Source organism: Schistocerca nitens, chromosome 4 (genome assembly GCF_023898315.1).
Source record: "Schistocerca nitens isolate TAMUIC-IGC-003100 chromosome 4, iqSchNite1.1, whole genome shotgun sequence".
NCBI lineage: Eukaryota > Metazoa > Arthropoda > Insecta > Orthoptera > Acrididae > Schistocerca > Schistocerca nitens.
Window position 1 is genome coordinate 433,153,690 of NC_064617.1, and position 9,841 is coordinate 433,163,530.

At 39.4% G+C, this 9,841-nt stretch overlaps 1 protein-coding gene across 1 annotated transcript in view; it reads right to left on the minus strand.

Moving 5' to 3' along the window:
* Positions 1-9,385, minus strand: part of LOC126253121 (cytochrome P450 4C1-like) — a 139,300-nt gene extending 129,915 nt beyond the window's left edge. The window contains exon 1 of the mRNA XM_049954246.1: positions 9,227-9,385. The gene's annotated coding sequence lies outside the window, so the exon portion shown is untranslated. The remainder of the gene's footprint in view (positions 1-9,226) is intronic.
* Positions 9,386-9,841: the final 456 nt, after the last annotated feature.

Below are 9,841 nucleotides of genomic sequence, written 5' to 3' on the forward strand. Positions count from 1 at the left end.
AGTCGTCAGTGGTTTATTGAGGAGAGGAAACTGGACAACAGAAACTGAACATAATTTGTAATAGTAACAATTTTTTTTATCTCGTTGTGTACCATAAAATTTCAACACGGTATTTTAACAACATAATACCAAATTGATGCTGCTGAAGTTATAAACAATCAAGTCGATTCCCAATGGCACGTCGGGAGACAGGACTCAAACCCCAACGTCGCAGACTAGTCTGGAAGCGCCACAATACACACTTGTCAGATTAAGCAAGTACTAGGCGTGCACAGGGTATCTCAAAAACAAATACAAAAATGTAAGAACATGGACCGACCCTTCCAGTCAATAAACAGTTTAAGAAAGAGGCATATTTCTTTTAAGACAAAAGTGAACTGTACCTGTTAGATTCATTTCATATTATTTACACGAAATACACACAAATTTGATTTATTTGGTACTTTCTGTTTGCCCACTTTCAGTGGTATAGAGCTACATTAAAGTATTTACTTTTCCGGAAATCACCCAGTTCTATGTACGTTACCTACATTTTTGCTTCCAAATTTTCTTTTTCTCTGTATCCTCTGTATGAATGAGTGAATGAGTGTGTATGTTGAGTTTGACTTTTATGTGATAGCAGTACAGTAGTTAGCTGTCTGTTGTGGTAGTAACAGTGTCGCGAACGCAAGTTTTTCAGTCAAGGTAAGGATATTTGTGTGCTTTCGGTATTCATTCGACAATTCGGAAAGGACACCTTTGGTCTCTTCCAGCTACTTGGGATAAGTTCGCTACAGGGCGATCGTGCTTTTGTCAATCGGGACTCAACGTTTGGTGCGTGAAGATGGTACTCTTAGAGCGACTTGGCGCTGGCGAGTGTGTTAATATCTAAATTTGTGATAGTGTGTAAGCGTTTGATTTGCTAGTTCGGTTTCATTTAGTTTTCAGAGTTAAGTCCTGAGTATTTTTTTGTGTTCAGTAAGTTTTTTCGGTCTTTGCTTTGTGTAACCAGAACACCAGGTGTACGAAGATCGTTACTCCACCGCACGTTTAAATCTCAGTTGCCTGACGTCTCTTTTAGTTTGTGTGCATGAACTATTCTCATGTGTGTTTTATTTCTTCTGCTTTTCATTTCGTTTCAGTTTTAAGACTGGGTATCTTTGTTCATACCGCGTGGTGGTAATTTCACTGTGTGTAATTTCAGTACCATCTTGAATAAGTTTTATTCTTAATTATGCTTGACATTTTATTGCTCTTTTTGTCTTTCCGGTTTACATTTGTGTTCTTGAAGTTTTAACGAGTCTTAGTAATTTTGCTTTGTAGTTGAATATTCACGGCATTTGTGCGTGTTTCACACCAGCGTACCTTAGTTTCATGTGGAAGATAATTGTCCGAAAGTGTTCCGTAGTATTCGTATTCACAATTACTCAGTCACAGCGATAGAGATGAACCTCTCTGCCTTTGACTTGTTACGATGGGCAGAATTCTTTTAATCTCTATCCTTGCGTAAATGAATCGTGTATGAGCGAACTTTTCCTACACGCGCCTAAGATTTCCTTCTGATTTATCACTGCAGTATGCCTCAGAACTCAGTATAATAATAATTTAACTAAGTTAAATAATTAAATAACAGGCAACGACAAATCATAGTTGAAAATTTCTTGACGAATTTGTAATATGATGTTTCATTTCAATAAACTATGTTAAACTGTGATTACTACTTCTCAAACAAACCTCTACCCCCTTTGTAATATTATTTTAATACATCCAGTGTGTGGTTTCTGAAGCGCAAAAGGCAGACCTTATATTTCCAAATTTTTGTCTAATTATGTTATTTTTTTTGTTGAGGCTTAAGCTCCTGCTTGCTCTGAATTATTTGATTTATCGCGTGTATTTAAATTGTTTCCATATGCTCATTCCCTCTATTAACTTGGTTCTTTTTATTAATGTTATCACTTAAGCAATGCTTACAAATTCAATGACTAATTCAGTTCTTTTGTCTCATATCTTCCGAATTGTAATTAAATTGGATGGCTACCTAGCAAGCTTTTGTTGTACGTGGAACTTACACTACACTTCAGAGTTTCACATTGGCCTACTTCCCCAGTTTCTGTTTGCAAATCTCTTTCCAGTTAACCGTACACACATTAATAACCATTTAATAACATTAAAAACTCTTCCTCTAAAATAACGCAACATAGCTAACAGTAAGTAACAAACCCATCCACAATTTGTCACTGGCCAATAAGCGACCAGAATATTAGTATAGGGAATTTTGATTGCTATAAAGCCGAGTACTATTAGAAAAAAGAGTTGATAACACCGGTGAAGACGATCTAGACCTGGCAGAAATTTACAAATAATGACACAGTTTAAATAACTCCCAAAAGTTCATCATCAAGCGCAGAAACCATAATAAAATACATCGATCAACATACAGAGAAAGAGACTGAGCTGTATCACAAGGGGGCGGGGGGAGGGACGGAGGGTCAGACTTGGCACAGCGCCTGTGTAATGATTTCAATGCGGCCGACACACTGCCACTGGTCAATCACAATTTAACCAATTCTAAACACTCTCAGACGGTATAGTCCTTTGGTAGCAGTGGTCTACCGATGACACAGGGTGTCCGGGAAGTACGGACGAATATTAAAGTGCTATACAACATACAAAACTTATTAAGATGTTGTGTTTCTTTTACTACCGAAAGAAAATACCATCGCGTTCACCGCATGTCATCAGCGCATTGCACGGCATCTGCAGCAGCAATTTGAGCCGCAGTTGGTACCACAGAGACGCAACGAACTGTTACAAATCGACTACTTGAAGGTTGGCTTCGAGCCGGACTCCCTGTAGCGTGCATTTCACTGAACCCAAACCACCGCTATTTGCGACTTCATAGGTGTTAAACGAGACTACACGGGAGGGGAAGACGGAGGTCTGCTGTACTTTTTGATGAAAGCTGGTTCAGCCTCGGTGCCAGTGATGGCCGTGTGTTGGTTAGTAGGAAGTCGGCTGAGGCCCTGGAGCGAACCTGTCTGCATGCTAGACACACGGGACCTACGCCTGGGGTTATTGTCTGGAGTGCGATTTCGTATGACAGCAGCAGCGCTCTCGTGGTTATCCCATTCCAAGCAGCCTGACTGAAAATTTGTACATCAGTTTGGTGATGCCACCTGCAATTCCTGAACAGCATTTCAGGGGGTATTTTACAACAGGATAACGCTAGCCCACGTACCGCTATTGTAATCCAACACGCTCTACAGAGTATCGACATATTATCTTGTCCTGTTCGATCACCAAATCTATCTTCACTCGAGCACATATGGGACATTAATGGATGACAACCCCAGCGTCATCCACATGCAGCGGTAACCGTCCCTGTACTGACCTACCAAGGGCAGCAGGCATGGAACTCCATCCCACAAACTGACAACCCCCATCTGTTTGCATGTAGTATTCAACCTTCCGCCGGTTACACCGGTTGTTAATGTGCCAGCATTTCACATTTGCGACGGCTGATCTCCTTACATTAATCTGCATTCATAATCACTTAAATACGGTGCCTAGACAAATGCATTCCCGAAATTAATAATTTTTTCGTATTGGTTTCTTTTGCAGTCAATTTATACTGTAAATTGTGGTTTAAAATGTTGCAGTGAAGTAAAATTATAATGTCATAAGTGTTTAAAGCTTAAAGCATAAGCGCCTTAGACCTAATGTGTGCTCCATTATATCCAATAAGTCTACATTACAGACGTATCATGCTGGTGCTTGTACAGAATTGCTTTGTGCTTATCGATTCTAAAACGCAAAGCATGAGCTGGCCAATGTGTGCGTAGAATAATCGTTAGACGGCTATATTCACTCTAGGTATAATGAAGTATTGACACATAAAACCCAAAGTAAGAGGATATGTTCTCCTTTCTGTAGAGCGTTTTGATCTTACTACCAAATAGGTTTGGATATATTGTACTTTCGACACTGGTGTGTGCAAAATGTGTGGACGAAAGTAGCTTGTGTATGATATGTCACCGCCACGTAACATAGATCGATGAAACGTGGACCACTCATAGAAAGAACTCCGCTGGTATAGTTTGGAAGACAGTGGAAGAAAAACATAATGAGACAAACAGAAATAACGCTTTTATTCAAACACAACAATTACACGTAAGTCAGCGCGGTTTGTGGTGGCTCCCTGGATATTACAAATGGCGTGACTTGGTTCTTAACAGAGTGTGTGACGACCACGGAGGGCAGTGCAAAGTACACCCATGCTTGCCTCAGTGTTGTTAAGGAATTCTTCTGGGTGTGGCCTCCATTCCCACAACAGCGCGTTTGACAACTGCTGGATGGTCGTTGTTTCATTTGGACAGAATATAACAGATGTCCCGAATGCATCCAACACGTGCTCAACGGAATGTACGTCGGGGGAACGGGCAGTCCAGTCCATTTACAGAACGTTCTCTCGTCGCAAAGGCTCCTCCACCGGCACTGTTCGATGCTGTCACGCGTTGTCATCCATAACAATGAAGTATGGGCCGAATTCACCCCCGAAAAACCGCATTCGGGCAAGGAGTGGTCTCACAATTGCGTTGACCGGTGACTGTACCTTTATAAAATGTTCGGAAATCAGTTCGCCCATGCAACATTATGCCTCCCCACAACATAGTACGTGCACCACAAAAACGACCACGTATGACAATATTACTGGTTGTATTACGTGTTCCCACTCTCTCACCACATGAGGTTACATCCACAGTCGTAATCAGACCGCTCAGATTAGCGTGAGAGGTCAATAGTTATCGGCGAGGTAACTGATGTAATCTGATTTGACTTCGACACAGAAAACCCTGCAGATACTCAGGAAACCGAGCTGAAAGTAATAAATAGGTCAAAAGAACATTCATTGTTCGAAACACGATTGACAAGGAATCTCTGAAAACAGTAATAACAACAGGAATAATAATAAAATACCTCATTTTTAGCGCGCTGAAAGACCTAGAGTAGAACGATCACACAGAACTACTGGAAAAGCAGAGACCAAGCTAAGATCATTTCAGAGATTCCTATAGACTTTTTTTATCCATCCATGAAAGAGGTGGCTTACAAACCAATCTTTCGGCGTATTCTTTAGTTCGCAGGTCTTGGGTCCTTACGAGGTGTCATTAATAGAAGAGGGAGTAATGGCTCAACAAAGCGGGACGCTTTTCGTCGCTAGGTCGTTTAGTAACTATCAGATTGTAGTGGAAAGGCGCACTTAAGTATTCAAGCAGACGCTAAAAGAGAGGCGGTATGCATTAGAGACAGAATTAAAGTTAAAATTTCGAACGTGTGCTCTCTATGGAGAGTGAGGTATCGTATTGCGTTAGTGCATAAGTTTGTAGAATTTCTCCACAACTTTAATAAAGAACAGGTACACATAACAGTGACATTATTCATCAGTAATATATTCTGCTTCACTATTTACAAAAGTCTGCCAACGCTGGGGTAACTTTTCGATTTCACGATAAAGAAATCACATGAGTTTGTAGCGAAGAACTCATCAAGCCAGTTTCGGGGTGCATTTTCATCTGGGAAGGTTGGTAGGGAACGAAAAATGTGAAAATCTGAGGGCGCAATGTCAGATGAACAAGGTGGGTGTGGAATAACTTCCCACCCCAGATCCTGTACAGTGTTTTTGCCAGTCTAGCAGAATGCGACCTGATGTCATCGTGGAATAGCTTCACGTCACTCAGTGTTCCTGGTCGTTGTTCTTAGACTTCATCTGCAAGATGTTTCAGTTGCTAGCAATAGATGTTAGCAGTGATGTTTACACCTCGGGGAAGCAATTCGTAGCTCACCACACAGTCGCTGTTCCACTAGAGCATAACATTATCTTTTGTATATGCGCGCATGTCTTTGTACGAGCAGTTGCTTCTTTGTTTGGGCTCAACCATTCCCTTCTTTTCCTTATGTCAGCATAAAGAAACCATTTCTCGTCAACAACAACGATGCAGGATATGAATGGTCGCTGTTGTTCACGAGCCAGTTGATGACTAGCAAGGAGAGTTGCACACGTGGCCACACGCTGGTTTTTGGGATTTTGGATTTTAGGGCGCAGTACCCACACACTCGATTTATGAACCTTCCCCACTGATGCAACTGTCGCACGATGGTGGACTGATCACAGTTAATCACATTTGCCGGTTCTCGAATACATTGACGTGGATAATTGCAGATTAATGCTTTTAAACTATCTTCATCAAACTCTAAATGTCTTTGTGAACATAGAGAGTCACTAATGTCAAAACGATCCTAGTTAAAACGAGAAAACCATTTTCTTTGCCGTGTTCTATCCAGTGGCATTATTCTCATATACAGCACAAATGTCACCCCCTACTGAATTCAACTAAAAGAATATGTTGGAAATGTTCCGATTTCTCCACTTGGCACTCAGTTTTCTAGCTCCCACAGCTCCACTCATTCTTCAAATGAGTAAATAACAGTATGTAATCCCAAATAGCATCAGTGAACTACACATAAAAAATGAAAATCAATAAATAAGCCCCTGGCTATCGGAATACCAACACGCAAAACAAAAGCCGCTACGAACTTATGCATTACCCTAATATTATTTCCCTTCTCATGCATTTTCCGATATGCCCTTAGTGGGAAAATCATAGTATTTTGTAACATCCACGAAATAAATTTTAGCTACAATGCGACGAGAGGAATTTATGCCTCTAACAGTTATAAACATTATCGATCCGACATATGAAAAAACAGTAAAACAAAACGATGATAAATATTAATTATTTATATTATATTTTATGATGTAATTGGACATATCGATGTGTATCATACAAAGACAACGATAATTGTAAATTCCTTTTATAATTTGCGTTTGTCTTCCTTTGTTTTTACCTTTTGATGGTTGGCTTTTGTAGGTTGCGGACGCAAGACGCATATCAAACTGACGTATGTTAAGAAATTATAATTATTTGTTAATTATTACTTGAGAATAGAGTTCATTATTACTATAAATATGAGTGAATAATTATTTGTAACTTTAATTCCTCTCTCAATAAGCGTTATCTCTGTTAATTATTTCTTTCCGCTGCAAGAAGCGCAGCCATTGATGATAGCGATTCGTATCGCGTTTTTATCTGTGTTTCTTAGGAAAAAAATCAAAGGTTTTCTTGATGAAAATTAGTCTAAATAGTGCACAACGTGAAAGTAAAGTTTAATAAGCATTTGAAGTACTTATCCTGGTAAAAGGAAAGTTGATCTAACAACAGAAAGTCTCTATCAATTGTCTGCCGCCATCTTAACAATTATCTCAGGTGCAAATTCAAATTTCGCAACTCTGCAGACATAAATGCCGAAGGTAATAAAAAGGTGTAAAAATAAATGTGCAACGGTGGTCCCGAACTTATTTTAATGAAAATAGTTCGAATCAGATTGGTTCTTCAAAAACATTGCTCATAGCACGATCCATGTAACAAACTTTTTCTTGCTGATGTGTGGAGCTGCAATTAATTGCGCACGAGTTGCGAAGAATATTGTTTCAGCTAACGTATGTCAGGGTTGTGCGCGGCTGATATTCGGTGGTTTTAATGATCATTTTGCTGAAGATAACTGTTTCCATTGTAATCAATAGTTGTATAGAATCTGTTGTATGAACTGTGGTTTAGTGACACACAGCTTACAGACAACACTTTAACACAACGTTAACTTGGATTTCTTTAGCAACTTGACCAAATCTTTAGCCGTGAGAAAATTTTTTTTTTAGTAATTACTCAATGTAATGAAATAAGATTATCATTTTCATTTACAAATTAGTTAAATACTAAACCACAGAATAACACAGCGAACGCTACAGTTTGAACTAATAATGGCATCGGCAGTCATGTGTGCCCCAATCGTGAATGGAATAAGAAAGGTGGATAGTACCAGAAGTGTCCTTCGCCACATTCTATAAGGTATCAACAAATCAGGTTGGGGAGCCAAGAGCGATAAACACAGATCGCCTAACCAAGCTGGTATGAGAGTATAGCCTCCTTTGAAAAATTAATCTCGCCAAGAGGAGGTTTTCATTTTTGACAATACAGTAACTGTGTTTCTCGACACCATACCGGTACAACAGTCAATTGTATGACTTACGACGTCAAATGGTTCTCACGATCTTGTTTGGTGCACTTTCATACAGCTTTGTCCTGTCTGCGAGATTTTGAAGAAATTTTGCTCCTGGAGATGATCTCTCCAAATGCAACGACATTCTGATGCGTTAGGGTTTGATGTTCTAGTGTGGTTTCAGACAACTATCACGGACATCATTGGTCTCAATGTTCCTAACACATTTCGTTGATAGAGTTTTTTTTGTTTTTTTTGTTTTTTTTTTTTTTTTTGTTTTTCCTGGGACTGGGCCACAAAACCTTGCTGCTTTTCTGCACAAGACCGTCGTGGTCTTGCAGTGGAACAGTCAGACACATTTCACAATTTAAATTTCTGTAATTAATACTGTACTGTATGTCCATAACTGTGTCTCATAACGAAGGGTAGTGTTTGATTTCTTGTCGATATCAATGCGATTGGTGGCATGTGCTCCACACTAGTTGTATACGGGTGAGGAAATAAATTTGCTACGTCCAAATGAAACCATCTCTTTTATAGTTTTGTCAAGTAAATGCTAAGTCTCAATATCCGTCCCATCTTCTTCATATTTAAATGTATAAAAACGGTAACAAAAGCGGTATTCCCATGAAGTAATTTAGAATAACCTCAAAAGCATATTTAGTAAGGTTTCTGGAATTCCTGCCTACCGTCTACTGTGTTATGAGAAAGTGTCATTGCACTGCAGTCTAGCAATCATGCGATATTCTTTTCTCGTGTTCAGCTTTATGTAGTTGCCACATAACGACCTATCTGTATATTCCGGATACGTCGCATTAACAAATCCAAACATATAGAAAAACTAGCGTTACTTCATATACTACGTGTAGTAGCGCCATCCTGTTATAGGCCATGATGACTGCTGGTGACTCGTTAGTTTTAAAATGGTACACTAGCACTTAGGGAACGTTTGCATATCAGTAAGTCTCAGAGCTAACTAGGACTGTACGAGCAAATCGATGAACTTCTTTCCTTCGTCAACTCACAGAGGCTTTAACGTTAATGGGCAAGAAGCTAAATTTTCTTATTTTATAATTCCACGCACTGTAAGATTACCAAGTCTAAAGAATTGAACAAATATAGCACAACTTGCCAGAGGTCCTCCTTGCATCACAGGTCTTCAGTATCAATGTTTCAGGCAATTTCAGAAAAGTTTCTCCCAGATGTCATCGAGAACGAGTAGCAACAGTTCTCACTGGAGCCTGGTTCGCTAGAGCTTCGTACGAATGCCACTGAATATGTAATCCTAGGGCGCAGATTTTCACTGCAGTTCGTGCTGACATTCATCTGATAATGAGAGGTCATGGTCGCTCTATCAGAGCCAGAACTATGAACTAATTCCAGAGTCTGTGTTTTTTTTTCTTTTTTACCACAGCCATTAATCGTGTTTCACACTTTTGCATAATATTAGCGAAGAGACTAGAGGTAATTACAAAGGCGCACATTTAACAAATGAATGAAACAATTGCAGTATACCACAACGAAACTACGAAATGACAAAGAAAACAAAACAAATGTTTGAATACGTAATTGATACGTAGTCTCAGAGTAGCTAAATTTTTCTTCTTAGCGTTAAGATATCACGTAGATCTTTGTAGACAGATCATTATCCGTTGTATACTATTGTGATTAGATTTATTTCAAGCCTTAGCGAAAACTAGTACTAAATGAATTAACTCTTGACCCACTAGTGGAACCGTAAAACAGA